We start from the raw sequence: 19,816 nt of genomic DNA on the forward strand, positions 1-19,816 counted from the left end.
TGTGGGCTTTCGCATTGTCCTGTTGGAATTGCCCACGTCCGTCGGAATGCACAATGGACATGAATGGATGCAGGTGATCAGACAGGATGCTTACGTACGTGCCACCTGTCAGTGTCCTATCTAAACATATCAGGGGTCCCATATCATTCCAATTACACACGCCCAACACGGTTACAGAACCTCCAGCAGGTTTAACAGTCCCCTGATGACATGTAGGGTCCATGGATTCGTGAGGTTGTCTCCATACCTGTACACGTCCATCTGCTCGATACAATTTGAAACGAGACTCGACCGGCCAGGCAACATATTTCCAGTCATCAACAGTCCCACGTGCCGGCCGGAGTGGCCGAGCGGTTCTAGGCGCTACAGTCTGGAGCCGCGCGACCGCTACGGTCGCAGGTTCGAATCCTGCCTCGGGCGTGGATGTGTGTGATGTCCTTAGATTAGTTAGGTTTAAGTAGTTCTAAGTTCTAGGGGACTGATGATCTCTGATGTTAAGTCCCATAGTGCTCCGAGCCATTTGAACCATCTGAACAATTCCACGTCGGTGTAGAATGGCACAGACGAGGTTTAAGCTTTGTGTCGTGCAGTTATAAAGGGTACACGAGTGGATTTTCGGTTCCAAAACATATATCGATGATGTTTCGTTGAATGGTTCACACGCTGACGCTTGTTGATGGCCCAGCATTGAAATCTGCAGCAATTTGCAGAAGTGTTGCACTTCTGTCACGTTGAACGATTCTCTTCAGTCGTCGTTGGTCCCGTTCTTGCAGGTTCTTTTCCGGCCTCAGCGATGTCGGAGATTTGAAGCTTTACTGGATTCCTGATATTCACGGTACACTCGTGTAATAGCCGTACGGGAATACCCCCAATTCATCGCTACCTCGGAGATGCTGTGTCCCATCGATCGCGCGCCGACTGTAAGACCACCTTCAAACTCACTTAAATCTTGATAACCTGTCATTGTAGCAGCAGCAACCGATCTGCGCCAGACACTTGTTGCCTTATTCAGGCGTTGCCGACCACAACGCCCTCTTCTGGTTGTTCTGTATGTTATCCCTGTATTTGGAGACGCATGCCTATACCAGTTTCTTTGGCGCTTCAATGTACGTATGCTTTCTTTCAGTCCTTTGGTCCAAAGTCTGGTCTGATGCATCTCTCCATGATAGACTATCGTGTGCTAGCCTCTTCATCTCTTGTCAGCTTCTGCAATCTATATACCTTCGAACCTCCTTACTGTATTCGAGCGTTGGTAAATCGCTAGAACGATTTATCGCAGCTCACATCTGCCCCAGTTATGGAACAGAACGCATCATCTGAAACGATCCTTTGTTTTAGTCAAGTCATTCCACAAACTTCTTTTTCCTCGTACTCGACACAGTACACCAACATTAGCTAGTCGGTATAACAATCTAATCTTCAGCATTCCTCTTCTTTCTTCGCTTCTTCATCCTGTCCTTGTGCCATTCAACTACAGCGTCAGCATTGTTATATCGTTGAAGCAGTGCTTAATCTATTAATGAGCCAGAACGCATCTCTTCAGCCATACAATCCTCGTTAAGCCATACAATCCTCCCCTCCCCCCAACCATAAAAGCCACAACTTTCGAATTTCAAAAAAAATTACAATGAGAAAGCATTTTTACAAAATATTGTTCTAAAACTCAGGTTTTAAACCATATTTTTTTATAATAAAACAACAAAACTACAATATTTTGAGCGTCACGGGCAAAGGGGAGGGTCGTTTACGAAAAGCTGCCAGCTTTTCAACTTTTTACCATGTGTGCACCATGGACGCAGTTGATCAATAGCTATGACTTAAATTACGACACTGAAGAAACAAGATTTCGTGAAAGTACATTACACAGACACTCAAGTGGATACACTCCTTACTTTATTTATTTCTCACTGACACACATAACTCGAGACGTCGCATGTTAGTAGATCGCTGAAGCTAATAGCAGTCGTAAATAAAGGGCGATATACACCGATCACAACTTTGGAAGCGTGTTCAACTTGTCTTGGTTACAATGAAGATCTTTCGGGTTGCAGGCAAACGTAAGCAAAAGATAGACGATACGAAGGTTAGCGATATGCTTTGAGCACAGCCTCTGACAGCCACGGATCTACGATATTTCCGAACCGCGGCAACAAAAACATGATATTGGCGCCCCCCCCCCCCCCCCCCGGCCACCCCTCACGCGGAGCTTTTGAGATACGATGTCAGAAACTTTTTAAAAAATCGATTTTTCAAAAATATGTTCACTTTGCAGCACACGTCTGTCTGAAGAGTCTGATATGTACATTCGAGGAAATGTAAGACATGTTATTTGGCCCTCAGTGTGCCAAAGTGCAGTGCCACGCCTCTTCGTACTCCATTCCTGTACTGAACATCGCCTCTGGGAATTCAGAAATGTATAGTTTGCACTGGAAGCCGTTAAGCCGACATTCAGGACAGTGGAAATTAGAATCTCCTGTGGTGCCTCTGCTGATCCCAGTCAGCTGATTTGGCCTCCTACCTTGTCCGCAGCTCGCGGTCGTGCGGTAGCGTTCTCGCTTCCCACGCCCGGGTTCGATTCCCGGCGGGGTCAGGGATTTTCTATGCCTCGTGATGACTGGGTGTTGTGTGACGTCCTTAGGTTAGTTAGGTTTAAGTAGTTCTAAGTTCTAGGGGACTGATGACCATAGACGTTAAGTCCCATAGTGCTCAGAGCCATTTGAACCATTTGGCCTCCTACCCCCCTCAAAAAAGCTCACTATTAGTACTGGGTCGAATCATTTCTGACCAGGAGAGTAAGAACTCTTAGCCTATTAGCTAATAACTTCCTCTTTTGTGTGACATAAAACTAAATATAGGACTCACAAAAGTAGTAAAGACGAGAGACAAGCCAGACAGTCCAATGCTTAGGCCCCAGCATTTTTTTTTTTCTCTCTAATGTTGCTACAACTTTACACGGTGTGCTTTTCTTTCTGAAAAAGAATCTATTACAGCATCAAAGTTCGTCAAACGTTTTGCTTCATAAAAAATCAAAATGTCGCTGTCCAATGCTGAGAAAGCTGTTAATTCGAATAGTACCCAACACTGGTTTAGTTTCTCGATTTGATTACCTCTGTTTCGTCACTGTCCGCTAGATAAACGGAATAGGCCTTTCCAATATTGCTGCAACTGTAACACACGTCAAACAAGCGAGACTGTTTTGGCGCAAATGGACATTTTTATCTACTTCATATACATAAATAACACTACAGAATGTACACTGCTGGCCACCGTAAATGCAAGACCCTGAAGGAAACATCCGAATCGAGGAAATTTACACCATGGGTTTGCAGCGATGAGATATGCAACTGATTAGAATTTCAGCGCAGACGCACATCACGCGCGCCTGTGGCGCCACCTCATAGCGCCATTTAAGGCTTGGCGATTTCGACGAGTGTACGTTCGGCACGTGTGTTTACCTTGTGGTTGTTTCACAAGACGATCAGTTATGCCTCGTAGACAACAGCGAACATCGTTTGATCAAGTATCCGAGTTCGACAGAGGAAGGATAGTGGCTTACCGAGATTGTGGATTACCATACAGAGAAATCGCTAGTCGTGTTGGACGAAACCAAACAACTGTAATGCGGATATGTGACCGTTGGATGCAGGAGGGTACGACTGACCGACGTGGTCGATCGCATTCACCTCGGTGCACCACTGCACGTGCTGATAGGCAAATTGAGCGCATGGCAGTGACGGATCGCTCAGTGACGTCCCGAACCATAGCACAGCACATTGCGTCTGTAACGCATCATCCAGTGTCTGCGCGTACCGTTCGACGCCGTTTACAGCAGAGTGGTCTGTCCGCAAGACGTCCATTGCTTCGTCTACCATTGACGGAGAACCACAGACGTCTCCGTCGCCAATGGTGTGATGACAGACGGATGTGGACGGCAGAATGGAATGAAGTTGTCTTTACTGACGAGTCACGCTTCTGTCTGCAGCACCACGATGGTCGGATTCGAGTGTGGAGACACCGTGGAGAGAGGATGCTGGACAGCTGCATTATGCACCGCCACACTGGTCTTGCACCGGGTATTATGGTATGGGGCGGTATTGTATATTACTCTCGCACGCCTCTAGTACGCATTGCCGGTACTTTAAATAGCCGGCGCTACATATCCGAGGTGCTGGAGCCAGTTGTCCTTCCTTACCTTCAGGGCTCGGCCACAGCCATATTTCAACAGGATAATGCGCGACCACACGTGGCACGCATTGTCCAAAGGTTCTTCGTCAATAACCAAATTGAATTGCTTCCCTGGCCGGCTCGCTCCCCGGATCTTTCGCCGATAGAAAACATGTGGTCCATGGTTGCTCAACGAGTGACCAAGATTACATCCCCAGCTGCCACACCAGATGACCTTTGGCAACGTGTGGAAGCTGCTTGGGCTGCTGTACCCCAGGAACACATCCAACGTCTCTTTGACTCAATGCCGAGACGTGTGGCAGCGGTGATCTCCAACAATGGCGGCTACTCTGGCCACTGATTCTGGCAGGAACCACATGTCACAGACGTCTGTAAACGTAATCATTTGATACTTGGTCAACATGTTATCTACAAAATAAATTTTGTTGTGCTACCTCTTGTCTTTCTTGGTGTTGCATTTACGGTGGCCAGCAGTGTAATTCACGAAGGCCTATTAGGCCTGCTACAAGCAAAAAGTTTCATGTTAGGAAATAATTTCACATTTCATTTATATGGTCCAGTTTCTCAAGCATGAGATCGAAAAGTAGTAGTAGTACAAAATTTTTATATAAATTCGGAGTCGTCATATTCTTCCACACAATTTGTGGGATGTCCCAGTTTCATCTCCGTCCTCGTTCTAACAAACAATCTTGTCATCACTCATTCTGTAGCTATTGCCGCCACTGTGAAATATTATTCTCCAGTTAACTTCATCAACCCTACCAGAACAACCGGTTTAGTTATCCCGGGTTTATTCTCCGGTTAGGCGTCATTAAGTGCTCGTACAGTGCGTTTTCCGCGCTATTCCCTGTGTACGTGTGTATGTGTGTGTCTGTGTGTGTGAGTGTAAAACAAGTGGAACACGTAAATTTAAAGAGAGTGTCAGTTTAGCGCAAATGGCTGACTTTGCCATTGTAGTTTGCTGGCTTATCATATATGAAGAAAATCACTTGGAAATGGCGTAAAAGTTAGAAACTAGTCGCGTACTAATAAAATAAATATAATGTTGTGACTTGGCAGGACAGCTAAGCCACTAGGAGAGGAAGCCGAAAGGCACGCGTTTAAGCTCACGCCGGCTGGCGTGAGGTCTGGAACAGTTAAAGGAATAGAGACTAGCAAAATAAGGTACGTAGCTTCTGGAATACTTAACTTTAATCCATAATTGGTGAGCATCGGTCTGACGGTACATGCACCACAAGATAAATACCAAATGATAATGGCGCCTTGCTAGGTCGTAGCAAATGACGTAGCTGAAGGCTATGCTAACTATCGTCTCGGCAAATGAGAGCGTAATTTGTCAGTGAACCATCGCTAGCAAAGTCGGCTGTACAACTGGTGCGAGTGCTAGGAAGTCTCTCTAGACCTGCCGTGTGGCGGCGCTCGGTCTGCAATCACTGATAGTGGCGACACGCGGGTCCGACGTATACTACCGGACCGCGGCCGATTTAAAGGCTACCACCTAGCAAGTGTGGTGTCTGGCGGTCACACCACATATAACACACACGGTAAAATGAATTTTTATTTCCTCACGCTGAACTTTGAATACATTTTCAAGTATCGAGTTGGTTTTCTTTCGCTGGCGGAATCAAGGCTGTAAGGACGGGTCATGAGTCGTGCGTGGGTAGCTCAGTTGGTAGAGCACTTCCCCGCGAAAGGCAAAGGTCCCGAATTCGAGTCTCGGTCCGGCACACAGTTTTAATCTACCAGGAAGTTTCATATCAGTGCGCACTCCGCTCCAGAGTGAAAATCTCATTCTGGCTCAATATTATTATTAGAAAGAAACTACTCATTCGTGGAGTCACTGACAGATCAAATCATTGGGGGACACGGAGAACCGAAGAAAGCGGCGTTATAATGTTCACAGGCTAGTTTCATTCTAGTGCAGCAGATGGGAAACTAGGCAAATGCTGAACTAGCAGGCACTTGAAGACTGATGTCTAGTATCTCAAGAGATCCTACTTAATTTGTGGTGTCACCGCCAGACACCACACTTGCTAGGTGTGAAACGTCCCCTTAGAAAAATTATACAGGACTGTTCTTAACCCGACACACAATATTTTTAGCGCAACGCAGTCTGACTTTCAGAAATCCCTACAAACGAATGGCCCTGACTAACATTAACCTATGCATTTCACAAATCGCTTACCTCACAAAAATCTTGGTTACTCGAACTACTGCAATACAGCGAGCGCCACTACTGCCAGCTAAATAAAAGATTCAAACTGCTGAAGGCACTAACTACTGATAGGCATAGTTAGCAAATGAAAGATTTTAATAGAGAACAAACAATGTATTTACCTTAATAGTCATAATATATATAGCAGTTCATGACAAATTACAAAACTCCGCCATCTCTCTCCCCACATCCACCACTGCTGGCGGCTCACCTCCAACTGCGCAACGCTACGCGCTGTTCACATCCAGCTGCCGCTGCCCAACACTACAATGGCAGACAACAATGCAAACTAGCCACAGACTGCACACAGCACACCCAGTGATTTTCACACCCAGTGATTTTCATACAGAGCGCTATGTAACGTTGCCAATAAGAAAACATAAACAGCCTACTTACAGGTGGTAGCCTTTAAATCGGCCGCGGTCCATTAGTATACACCGGACCCGCGTGTCGCCACTGTCAGTAATTGCAGACCGAGCGCCACCACACGGCAGGTCTAGAGAGACGTCCTGGCACTCGCCCCAGTTGTACAGCCGACTATGCTAGCGAAGCTCCGCTGACCGATACGCTCTCATTTGCCGAGACGATAGTTAGCATAGCCTTCAGCTACGTCATTTCCTACGACCTAGCAAGGCTCCATAATCCTTTGCTATATATATTGTGGTTATAACATGTACCGTCAAGAGAGATGTTCTACAACTGTGGATTAAAGTTAAGTATTACATCATCTATGTACTTTATTTGCAATTCTCAAGATATTGTCCTGTTCCAGACCTCACGCCAGTCAGCGTGTAATTAAACGCGTGCATTTCTGCCTCCTCTAGAAAAACAGTGTTGGCTCCTCTGCCAACACTACATAAATAATTCCCAGAGCCACTTCTCACAACCAAAACTGTGAATTGATTACTGTGCCGCAGGGGCCGTGAATAAAAAAAATATATTTATAACAAGTTGCATACAGATATAGAACAGCCATTTGTCCCCAGCGAAAATCCTTGCCGACACTTTAGTATAATTTCGACGCACGTTAGGATAACTTTCAAAGAATTGATGTAAATACAGGGTGTTACAAAAAGGTACGGCCAAACTTTCAAGAAACATTCCTCACACACAAATAAAGAAAAGATGTTATGTGGAGATGTGTCCAGAAACGCTTAATTTCCATGTTAGAGCTCATTTTACTTTCGTCAGTATGTACTGTACTTCTTCGATTCACCGCCGTGATTTCATGCGGGATACTCTACCTGTGCTGCTAGAACATGTGCCTTTACAAGTACGACACAACATGTGGTTCATGCACGATGGAGCTCCTGCACAAAAGTCGAAGTGTTCGTACGCTTCTCAACAACAGATTCGGTGACCGATGGATTGGTAGAGGCGGACCAATTCCATGGCCTCCACGCTCTCCTGACCTCAACCCTCTTGACTTTCATTTATGGGGGCATTTGAAAGCTCTTGTCTACGCAACCCCGGTACCAAATGTAGAGACTCTTCGTGTTCGTATTGTGGACGGCTGTGATACAATACGCCATTACCCAGGGCTGCATCAGCGCATGAGGGATTCCACGCGACGGAGGGTGGATGCATGTATCCTCGCTAACGGAGACATTTTCAACATTTCCTGTAACAAAGTGTTTGAAGTCACGCTGGCACGTTCTGTTGCTGTGTGTTTCCATTCCATGATTAATGTGATTTGAAGAGAAGTAATAAAATGAGCTCTAACATCGAAAGTAAGCGTTTCCGGACACATGTCCACATAACATATTTTCTCTCTTTGTGTGTGAGGAATGTTTCCTGAAAGTTTGTCCGTACCTTTTTGTAACACCCTGTATATTGGTGAGGAAAAAAAAAACATGAAATTCATTTCATATTACGATATGAGCATTGGATTTCGTCGGCGGGTAATACAGAACGTGACTGAAGTTTTGAGTCACACTTCGAATCACCAATGAAGAAAATAGTGGCAAAGAATTGAGATTTATACGCATGGAATAGGAGCAGCTGCCTCACCTTATGTGAGGTGTTGGAGGAGGGACGGCGATTGAGGAAAACGCTATGTGTTACTCCACACATAATATCCAGCAAGCAATGCATAGCAGTAGATCAATGCATTAATTATTTGATTTTCACAAAACTCCACAAAGTCAGAATCCGCCACTGTGGAATATTAGTTCGTTGATTTTAGGAATGGGACCAAACAGTGAGGTCATCAATCCCATAGGATTAGGGAAGGATGGAGAAGGAAGGAAGCCGTGTCCTTACAAAGAAACCATCCCGGCATTAACCTGAAGCAATTTACGGACGGCTCCTCCGCGTGGGAGGTTCGAGTCGTCCCTCGGGCACGGGTGTATGTGTTGTCCTTAGTCTAAGTTAGTTTAAGTTCTATTAATTAGTGCCTAGAGACCGCTGACCTCAGCAGTTTTGTCCCATACGAACTTACCACAAATTCACAATTTACCAATGTACGTAAATTAGTGAAAACTTAAATCTGGATGGCCGATCGTGACTCCAGTGTTCTAACCACCTTACCACCTCGCATGGTCAGTGGAATATTCAAGTACTTTATGTCTAGACGGAGTATTTTTAATATGTGCAGAATGCAGCCTATTATTTTGAACGGTGAATCGAGCAGAGACCGCGAGGCAATTTTAAGTATGCCTTGGAGAAGCGTTACTGCAGAACTCCCACACACGTTGTTATTTTTTTAATGATTTCACAGATACTGTTACTTGTAATATCCCACCTTCCTCCGACGAAAGTGCTATCTGTGATGAAATGATATCTGAAACATAAATGCACCAGCGTCTGGTTAGATAAGATTTCAATGAGTTGAGGCGGTAAGAGTTCTCGGCCCAAAGGGAAAGAAGGGTATTGCCACGCAATATACACTGGTCAGCCGAAACATTGTGAGCACCTGCTTAACAGCTTTTTGTCCGTCTTTGGAACGAAATACGAGGTGCATTCAAGTTCTAAGGGCTCCGATTTTTTTTTCTAATTAACTACTCACCCGAAATCGATGAAACTGGCGTTACTTCTCGACGTAATCGCCCTGCAGACGTATACATTTTTCACAACGCTGACGCCACGATTCCATGGCAGCGGCGAAGGCTTCTTTAGGAGTCTGTTTTGACCACTGGAAAATCGCTGAGGCAATAGCAGCACGGCTGGTGAATGTGCGGCCACGGAGAGTGTCTTTCATTGTTGGAAAAAGCCAAAAGTCACTAGGAGCCGGGTCACGTGAGTAGGGAGCATGAGGAATCACTTCAAAGTTGTTATCACGAAGAAACTGTTGCGTAACGTTAGCTCGATGTGTGGATGCGTTGTCTCGGTAAACAGCACACACGCAGCCCTTCCCGGACGTTTTTGTTGCAGTGCAGGAAGGAATTTGTTCTTCAAAACATTTTCGTAGGATGCACCTGTTACCGTAGTGCCCTTTGGAACGCAATGGGTAAGGATTACGCCCTCGCTGTCGCAGAACATGGACGCCATCATTTTTTCAGCACTGGCGGTTACCCGAAATGTTTTTGGTGGCGGTGAATCTGTGTGCTTCCATTGAGCTGACTGGCGTTTTGTTTCTGGATTGAAAAATGGCATCCACGTCTCATCCATTGTCGCAACCGACGAAAAAAAAGTCCCATTCGTGCTGTCGTTGCGCGTCAACATTGCTTGGCAACATGCCACACGGGCAGCCGTGTGGTCGTCCGTCAGCATTCGTGGCACCCACCTGGATGACACTTTTCGCATTTTCAGGTCGTCATGCAGGATTGTGTGCACAGAACCCGCAGAAATGCCAACTCTGGAGGCGATCTGTTGAACAGTCATTCGGCGATCCCCCAAAACAATTCTCTCCACTCTCTGGATCATGTCATCAGACCGGCTTGTGCGAGCCCGAGGTTGTTTCGGTTTGTTGTCACACGATGTTCTGCCTTCATTAAACTGTAGCACCCATGAATGCACTTTCGACACATCCATAACTCCATCACCACATGTCTCCTTCAACTGTCGATGAATTTCAATTGGTTTCACACCACGCAAATTCAGAAAACGAATGATTGCACACTGTTCAAGTAAGGCAAACGTCGCCATTTTAAGTATTTAAAACAGTTCTCATTCTCGCCGCTGGCGGTAAAATTCCATCTGCCGTACGGTGCTGCCATCTCTGGGACGTATTGACAATGAACGCGGCCTCATTTTAATACAATGTGCATGTTTCTATCTCTTTCCAGTCCAGAGAAGAAAAATCGGAGGCCTTAGAACTTGAATGCACCTCGTACATCACTGACTCTGCATACCAGGGATCCGACAGTATGTTGGTAAGTCTGTGGAGCTATGTGGCATTAGATGTCTACGCACAGGTCGTGTAATTCGCGTAAATAACGGGCCGCTGATTTGGGTACGCGGTGATGGCGCCCGACAGCAATAGAGATGGGTTCCATAGGATTTACATCACGCGAATTTGGTCGCCGAGACATCAAGGTGGACTTACTACACTGCTCTTCAAACCACTGTAGCATGGTTCTGGTTCCGAGACATGGGCAGTTACACTTGAAAGGTTTCTGTTGGATTCCTTTCATGTTAATTTCTTAAATCTGTTGTCATTTACGGCATACATTCCTCTTCTAAATTTACTGTGGTGTTTCTGACTCTATCTGGGAGGTGACTGAGCAGTGGAACGTGTTACTTTTACACATAAACAAGAACGATCTGTCACACCACTACACTTTAAAACACAGTTTATATGTAATTCATGTCACACAGTCTCATACGGAACCTACATCCGCTTTCTTTTATATACTGTATATGATAAGATACTGTCATCCCCCTTCCCTTCTGTGTGAAAGGATGAATGAGCAAATGTATTTCTAGTTGCATGCTTGAGGGTAGCAGACAAGCCTGTCTTCTAGAGAACAGTAGGATCAACGTCGGAACAGGTAGCTGCACTTTCTAAAAGCAGTGAGGTTTCTATGCTTAGTATGGTCCTGTCCGTCCCTTGTCATGTTGGTATAGGAAGCTGTCTCTCTGGTCACTTCCATTTGTGTCTGGGAAGCACGCTCGGTAGGAGCGCAGGGCAGTCTGTCTGCGGCGAGCGTCTGAAGTGGTAAGATCTCCGGCTAAGCGCGTGTCTGCTAAGTCCGTAGGACAATGGATTTCTTAAGTTCAGCCTAGCTGAAAATTTAATCACCTTTATTTCAGGTTTAGCTCTAAAATATCTAATGTTATCTTAAATTGCAACGCAGTGTAATTCGAGTGTGAAGTTCAGAATAATATTGTGGTAGTTGCTTTGTCACTACTTTGTGAGTAAAGTGGAACCACGTGTTGATCAGTAACTCTAACTAAGATCATCAATCTTAAATGTGCATGAGATTATAACGTCTCGTCTTGACAATATTTTTCAATATAGCAACTTTTCTTTATGTTCAACCCACGTGGGGTGTACTTTGCGAGACCAGTACCACGTGCTTATACAATTGTTTGACCCATCAGGTTAATAGTAAGACGATAGTAACCAGTTCGAGGTTTTTCTTTTGTAAATTGAGTTTCGATGTAATTTATTTTAATTATCAAAATTATTGTGGAGCTACACTCTTTGTGTAAACCTAGTTGACCACGTGAAGCATGTGGTGTAATCATCAGAGTAGCCCTCAGCTATTCTTTTCGGGAAAATTTCACAGGGAGTTAGTTTGAATTTAGTATACCAGTGTGTGGTAATTACATGACGGACAGGATTGCGCTACGAACGTAACTTCTTTGGGTGAAAATTGAATCGGTTGGTTGTGGTTAATTTCCTCTTGCATATGTTTCAACGTTCTTCGTGTGTTATTTTATGAATGCAGTGTTGTATGTAGTCTCCCAATCTTGGCTCCCTATTTGATGTGTTCCGTAAGATTACAAACTCTCATTTTCACAATCCTAAATAAGGCACCAGCTTAGTTATGACTCAAGTTTAATATGCTGAAATTGCAATGATCAATGTTAAAATAAATTTCCAAATATAAACTGATTTATTTCTTTTTATTTAAATTCTCTTTATATATATATATATATATATATATATATATATATATATATATATATATATATATCACCGTTGTCGTATGACGATTAAAAGATTATAATTAATGTTAGTGTGGTTGAGAATTTGGTAAGATAGACTGGATACCTGGTGAAACAGTTGCTCAGTAATGCAAGGTTAACTTCCCCAGACGGCTCACAGCTTCAACCCGCTTTTATTGTCTATCAGCACCGTAATCAGAACAAATTAAAGCAACAACGTTACACACTGCTGAACTGAAATATGACATCACCGCCAGCCGCTGTGGCCGAGCGGATCTAGGCGCTTCAGTCCGGAACCGCGCTGCTGCTACGGTCTCAGGTTCGAATCCTGCCCCGGGCATGGATGTGTGTGATGTCCTTAGGTTAACAAACTGCCTATTTGCTTCTGTTTCGGGTTCTTCGGCCGACGTTCATCTAATGATTTTTCTGACATTTCGCCAGCACGAGTGGCTGGCATTGTCAAAGCTTCACCCTCCATTGCCGGTGGTGAACTGGAGCCGAGCTCGCGGCCGCAGACTATATGTACCTGGCGCTCCAATGTCCGAGGGCTTCTCCGCGGTCATTTCCGGCGCGGTTCTCCTCCTGCGACGGTCGTTCTCTGCAGTACGGGATGCCAGGATCCGTTTACCTTAAGGCTTTCCTCTTTCTTGTTGAAACTGTTCGCGTGTTTGCGTATTTCTACAGCTTCTCTGAACAAGAGCGTGTGATAGTGCTACTCTACAGCCTGTACGTCCGTGTCGGCGGTTTTTATGACGTGGTCGGTCTTACTCAGTGCGTGCTCTGCCACGGCCAGTCTCTCCAGCTGCCCCAACCTGCAATGTCGCTTATGTTCTTTGACCCTGGTGTTGATTGATCGTCCAGTCATTACGACGTAAACTTTTCAGCATGTGCATGGTAAGCGGTATAGTCCCGACATTGCAAGTGGGTCCCTTTTCTGCTTTCCTGATCTAAGACACTCTCCCCCCTCCCCCTCCCTCCCCCGCCCCCGGCTACAGACACCCTATCTTATACCATACACTATTATGATTCCTCACATTGATTGACTTTTATACAAGTGTATCGAGACTTTTGCCTGACCCTTCTCTGACAGGTGTCCTAAACTTCCTACACAAATAAAGATATCTTAAAATAGATTTCACATGTGTATTACTGAGAAAAGAGCAGTTCAAAATGATGTGCCACGTGACCCGCTTCCCATTTGAAACACGTAAAGCGAATCCATGATGGCGGATTTCACCAAGGCCGCCTCTGTCGTCATCGTTGCTGCAGCTTGCGCCACCCCACCCTCCTCCCCAAACTCCCCAACCACACACACACTGACACCCTGTACCATATCCTATTACGATTTCTCACACTGTTCAACTTTTCTACCGCTGTATCCAGACTCTTGAGTGACCACGTACAATGGTCGATAGGGAAATCTAACAGTAAGGTCGCATCAGTCAGCTGTACGAGAGAGTACGCCGAGAAGAAGGTTGTAACAACAACAACGCTGAACTATTGTACATATAAATATTATGTTTTTTTTCTCTTCTGATTCTTCGATAAATTAGTGTAAGTGATGTTCTGATTTCATTGTTTTTGTTTTTTTGTTTCTTGCCATTGTTTTAAGAAAACTGTAAACAAATTTCGATGTGAATATTAATGTTTATGTCAGATTTCAAGCACTATTATAACAGAATTGAAATGTAAGAAACGTTGAAACTATTGTAAGATGTCAAAGTTGTAATTGTGCGTCTGGTCCACACGTAGGCAATGTATTAGGATATGTAGAATGCAAAACCTCTGGTGAATACCCTGTCTGTAGGGGAGCGGTAAAAGGTGGATGGCAGGCGAGCGCGGGAAAATGCGCACGGGCACTGCACGGCACAACGGGCTCAGCAGTAGTAGTCGGAGTTGGGCATCGGTCTGAGCAACACGTTCTGGATCGAGGAGGCTCTCCTGGAAGACGTAGTTTCATTGAGCCTCGGATATACCGTTCCGACGCCTATACAGCATGGCTATATTCCATAGGCACTAAACGGAAAAGTATTGCGACGCTAAGAAGAAGTAAAGTGCCGATACGTCAAGAGCCATTGCTGTGGTTGTATGTGTGCTCTGTGCCTCGCCATCTCGCCGCCTGCAACTGCCGCATCGATACGAACAGGTTGAACTTTTGAGTACTGTATTCGTATGGACCAGTGTTACTTTTGTTCCATACTGTTCAATAACAATTTGAATTTTACCAGAACTGTCCTATCATTTAATTATCCTCACAACTAACCTAGACAGGGTCCTTTCCAAATGTTGTGCAATCCGAGTGTCCCGAAATGAAGAATTAAAGTTTATGTTAATAGTAATTACCTGCAGACCTAGCTATGTTAGAATGATATTTAAAGAACTGTTTTGTTAATGAATCAATAGGTAAATAACGAAGGTCTGACAAAGTTGGAAGATAATTTTGATATTGATTTGGTAATGAAGTTTAATTATTTCCAGACAGATATAATGGTATTTAAATGAGCAGGAAATAAGATAAAAAGAGTAGTAAATTATTGATTGGAAATCTTGAGTGCATAATGATTTCAGCAATCAAAATTTTCAATACAGTGATCATAACAGTTTCAGGGCCCCACCCCTCTTTTTTATTCATTTGAATTCTGAAGTGTTCTAAACTGATTTGACCAGCAAAGTTAAAGTCAATATAAAAACCAAAATTTATCAGTGTTTTACCTTTATCAAAATTTACATTGTGTGTGTGTTCCGAAAGTGCTATTTGTAGGGCAACCTATGCCCGATTTTAATCAGATCAATAGACAGTACGAAGTTTTGTAGTAAACATTATAGTGTGGTGTTATGTATTTATGGTTTATCCATATCAGTACAGAAAGTAAAATTATCAGTTCAGTTGATTTTCTGGTTCTAAAATTTACTATATTATGCAGTGTTACTACATGTTGTTTTGCATGAACGTACATCAGCTTGTACAGAGAAGAAACTCAGTTAATGCCTAATTAGGCTGGCGACCGTATTATTAACAAATTGGTAGCATATTCTGTGTTGTTTCTTGTCCGTCCTGACGTGTGGTTGCATTTCGGACTTGCTTGATGTATCATTGTTATTACAGTGTGGGTGTAAGTCTGATTTGCCTCCATTCAGGTACACGCGGTCAATATCTATACGAAAATCCTTTCTCTTAAGGTGAAGCCCGCCAACTTACCATAGTACAGGCTTTAATGAGTATCGTGTGCCCCACAAGCGCAGCGTTACAAGGTCTTCTCCCAAAAACTCGAGCGACAGTATTATTTTATGATATTGTGGCAGTCACACGACTAATGTACACCCACACTAAATAACACTGTCACGATTTAGGTCCAAAATTATCATCTTGATAAAGATGCATGCGACAGGCGTTTCACTCGCAGTTTTCGGACAGGTGATGAAGGCTTTTGTAACACACAAACAGTGCGACGTATTTCTCCTCTTGTGTTCTACAACAAGCGTGGGACCCAGTCTAACTGCAGGCTGCCTACACAATGTGGAGCATTATCTCGGATTAACTAACAGCGAAATACCACACTAGTGGAGCCAGTTACTGTGGATGAGCTTTATAACAGGGTGGGAATCGCTCGGTCCCGGTAATTTCGCAATACAATTTTATATAAATGATGACTAACTGACAACCTCAGCTGCCGACAGGTGTTGTTGTTATACCTCGATGTGGACAGCTGACAATGCGTGCCCCGACCGGGACTCGAACCCGGGACCTCCTGCTTACATGGCAGACGCTCTATCCATCTGAGCCACCGAGGACACAGATGAATAGCGCGACTGCAGGGACTTATCCCTTGCACGCCTCCCGTGAGACTCTTACGGGAATCGCCAAAGCGTGCGCGAGTAATGAGTGGGTGGGCAAATGTCTATAAGGTACATTACATATGTAGAATTGTGGACAGTTGGGAATGTGAGTCTCATGGGAGGCGCTATTCATCTGTGTCCTCGGTGGCTCAGATGGATAGAGCGTCTGCCATGTAAGCCGGAGATCCCGGGTTCGAGTCCCGGTCGGGGCACGCATTTTCAGCTATCCACATCGAGGTATAACAACAACACCTGTCGGCAGCTGAGGTTGTCAGTTAGTCATAATTTATTCCAGGGAAAAGCTGCACGGTCATCAACAGTAACTGTTCTTTCGAGAACAAGTTACTGTCTTCGTATACAATTTTATATGACATTCTGTCATTTAGTCTGGGCGCGCAGTAGGAAAAAATCTGTAAGGAAATCCTCAGAGGCGTAGTACCACCGCCACAATACACGCACACCGTAACTGTGCTCACATAAAAAAAAAAAAACCGAAATTCTGCAACCGATAATACGCGACATGAGCCGCGAGATTTTCCAGTCGCAGTTTTGTGGGTGAAGTAAGAGGATCTGATGTAAGGGCGTGGGGCTGCAGCTGAGACCTTAATACCTTTAGTGGCAAAGCAGAAACGTGAACTGACGTGTTCGTGCTGGATGAGAGAGTGGATTAGGTGGCGGTATGATTTTCAAGGGAGCAAGAATCTCACTGTAGACCTTGTGATGGAAAATTCACAACAATACCGTAATTTCATGAGAAAGACAGCGGTGAAGTTGAAAGAATTACTCCTTATAATTTGACCCAAAAGCGTCAAGCAATACACTGTTATGTGTAAGTCCGTAGTGTTACAGACGGCTAGTGAGAAACATTTTTAGGATCAGGGCCGTTTATTCTCTTTAATATTTCATGCCGTAAAACTACACTCCAATAACGCTACACCTGATTTCACCTTCACATCCACTCTCGTGTTCAAGAGCCAAGTAGAGCTGACATCTGATAAATGATGCGATTCTGCTCTTACATCCATTATTTGAACGTATTTAATTCTATTAACTTAAGGATGAAGTCGCCGGTTCCTGAAGATCTGTTCCTGAACATTCAATCTAGTAATACAATCAATAAATACCACGTCATAGAAAACTGTAGATACAGCAGCATTAATTTAAGTTAAACGGCAATTTTCCGAGTTACATAAGGAACGTAACGTCATTTGTTTTCTCTACGTTAATTAATGTACGGCGGTAAGTCACCAGCAACGTAGTTATAAAATTTTATTGTAATCAAATAGGAAACTTACAAGAACATCATTTTTGGACACAATCTCCTTGCGCTTCAACGCACTTGGTCCATCGTTGTACAAGCTTCCTGATGCCCTCATAAAAAAAATGGTTCACATGACTCTGAGCACTATGGGACTTAACATCCGCGGTCATCAGTCCCGTAGAACTTAGAACAACATAAACCTAACTAACCTGAGGACATCACACACATCCATGCCCGAGGCAGGATTCGAACCCGCGACCGTTGCGGTCGCGCCGTTCCAGACTGTAGCGCCTAGAACCGCTCGGCCATCAGTTTTCCTGCGGACGGTTGGGCCTTGAACTTTTTCTCGCATGGCGAATTTTGATGTTTCCATTCCATTCTCTGCAGTTTACTCTCCGGCTCGTAATGATCGATGTTTCGTCACCAGTAACGATCCTGTCTAAGAAGTTGTCTCCTTCGTTGCTATAGCGATCCAAATGTTTTTTGCTGGTATCGAAGCGCGTTTGTTTATGCAGCTGTGTGAGTTGTTTTGGGGCCCATCTTGCACAAACTTTATGATTTCTTAGGCAGAACAGTGCATACGATGTGCCACTTCGTCAGTAGTTAATCGTCTGTCCAAATTATTTCACGTGAACGCTCAATGGTTTCTTCATTCGTAGCGGTAAACGGTCGTCCGGTTGCTTCATCGTGCGTAACACTTGTGCGACCATTCCGGAATTTTTCAGTGAATTCGTAGACAGTCCGTTGTGGCAAAATACAGTTCCCCTACTCTTCTGAAAGTCTTCCATGAATTTCGACCCCTGATCTTTGGCATAAATAGACAGCGGAGCAGCCATGATGAACAGCAAGGCAGCGATAACGAAACTAACCTAGCAGCTTGAAAATTGCAAAGATATAACAACGAATAAACATTGCATGCGTCATCAACGTAAAACGCCAGTACTACCGAAATAAACAAAAATATTACTAAATTGCGGATAATAATTGACTTACACTCGTATGTGATAAAGCAACTTTGTCTGTTTCCTCAAATTGTTGATATTTTGGTACATTTCTTCTGCGAATGTGTTAAAACAATTCGGCCATTTCAGCCAGCAACCTTCCCTTTTTATCTGAGTTCCTGTAGTTCAGTTTTTGCGCACTGCACACGAGCAATGGACACAGCATCTCCGAGGTAGCTATCAAGTGGGGATTACCCGTATGAAAATTTCACGAGTGTACCGTGAATAGCAGGAATGAGGTAAAACATCAAATCTCCGACATCGCTGACGCCATAAAAAGATCCTCCAAGAATGGGACCAACGACGACTGAATCGTTCAACGTGACAGAAGTGCAACCTTTCGCAAATTGCTGCAGATTTCAATGCTGGGCCATCAACAAGTGTCGGCGTGCGAACCACTCAACAAAACATCATCGATATGGGCTTTCGGAGCCGAAGGCCCACTCGTGTACCCTTAAGGACTGCACGACAGAAACCTTTACGCCTAGTCTGGACCCGTCAACACCGACTTTGGACTGTTGATGACCGGAAACATGTTGCCTGGCGGATGAGTCCAAATTGTATCGAGCGGATACACGTATACGGGTATGGAGACAACCCATGGATCCTGCTTGTCAGCGGAGGACTGTTCAAGCTTGTGGAGATTCTGTAATGGTGTAGGGCGTGTGCAGTTGGAGTCATATGAGACGCCTGATACGTCTAGATACAACTCTGACATGTGACATGTGACACGTACGCGAGCATCGGAATGCCCATTGTGCATTCCGACGGACGTAGGCAATTCCAACAGGACAATGCGACAGCCCACACTTGTACAATTGCTACACAGTGGCTCCAGGAACACTCTTTTGAGTTTAAACACTTCCGCTGGCTACCAAACTCCCCAGACATGAACATTGTTAAACATATCTGAGATGCCTTGCAACGTGCTATTAAGAAGAGATCTCCACCCCGTCATACTCTTTCGGACTTAAGGAGAGCCTTGCAGGATTCATGGTGACAGTTCGCGCCAGCGCTACTTCAGACATTAGTCGAGTCCGTGCCACGCCGTGTTGTGGTACTTCGCGTACTCACGGTTGGTATACCAGTTTCTTTAGCTGTTCAGTGTATGAAGAAGTGAGAATAGTAATGGTACTTTAAAAACACTGTACACTACTGGCCATTAAAATTGCTACACCACGAAGATGACGTGCTACAGACGCGAAATTTAACAGACACGAAGAAGATGCTATGGTATGCAAATGATTAGCTTTTCAGAGCATT

General features: G+C 44.5%; 1 non-coding gene across 1 annotated transcript; it reads right to left on the reverse strand.

Annotated features, from left to right (window-relative positions):
* Positions 1-16,172: 16,172 nt before the first annotated feature.
* Positions 16,173-16,246, reverse strand: Trnat-ugu. Its single transcript has one exon. It is a non-coding gene; the product is annotated as a tRNA-Thr (tRNA).
* Positions 16,247-19,816: the final 3,570 nt, after the last annotated feature.

This window comes from Schistocerca piceifrons, chromosome 10, assembly GCF_021461385.2.
Source record: "Schistocerca piceifrons isolate TAMUIC-IGC-003096 chromosome 10, iqSchPice1.1, whole genome shotgun sequence".
In the NCBI taxonomy this organism is placed as follows: domain Eukaryota; kingdom Metazoa; phylum Arthropoda; class Insecta; order Orthoptera; family Acrididae; genus Schistocerca; species Schistocerca piceifrons.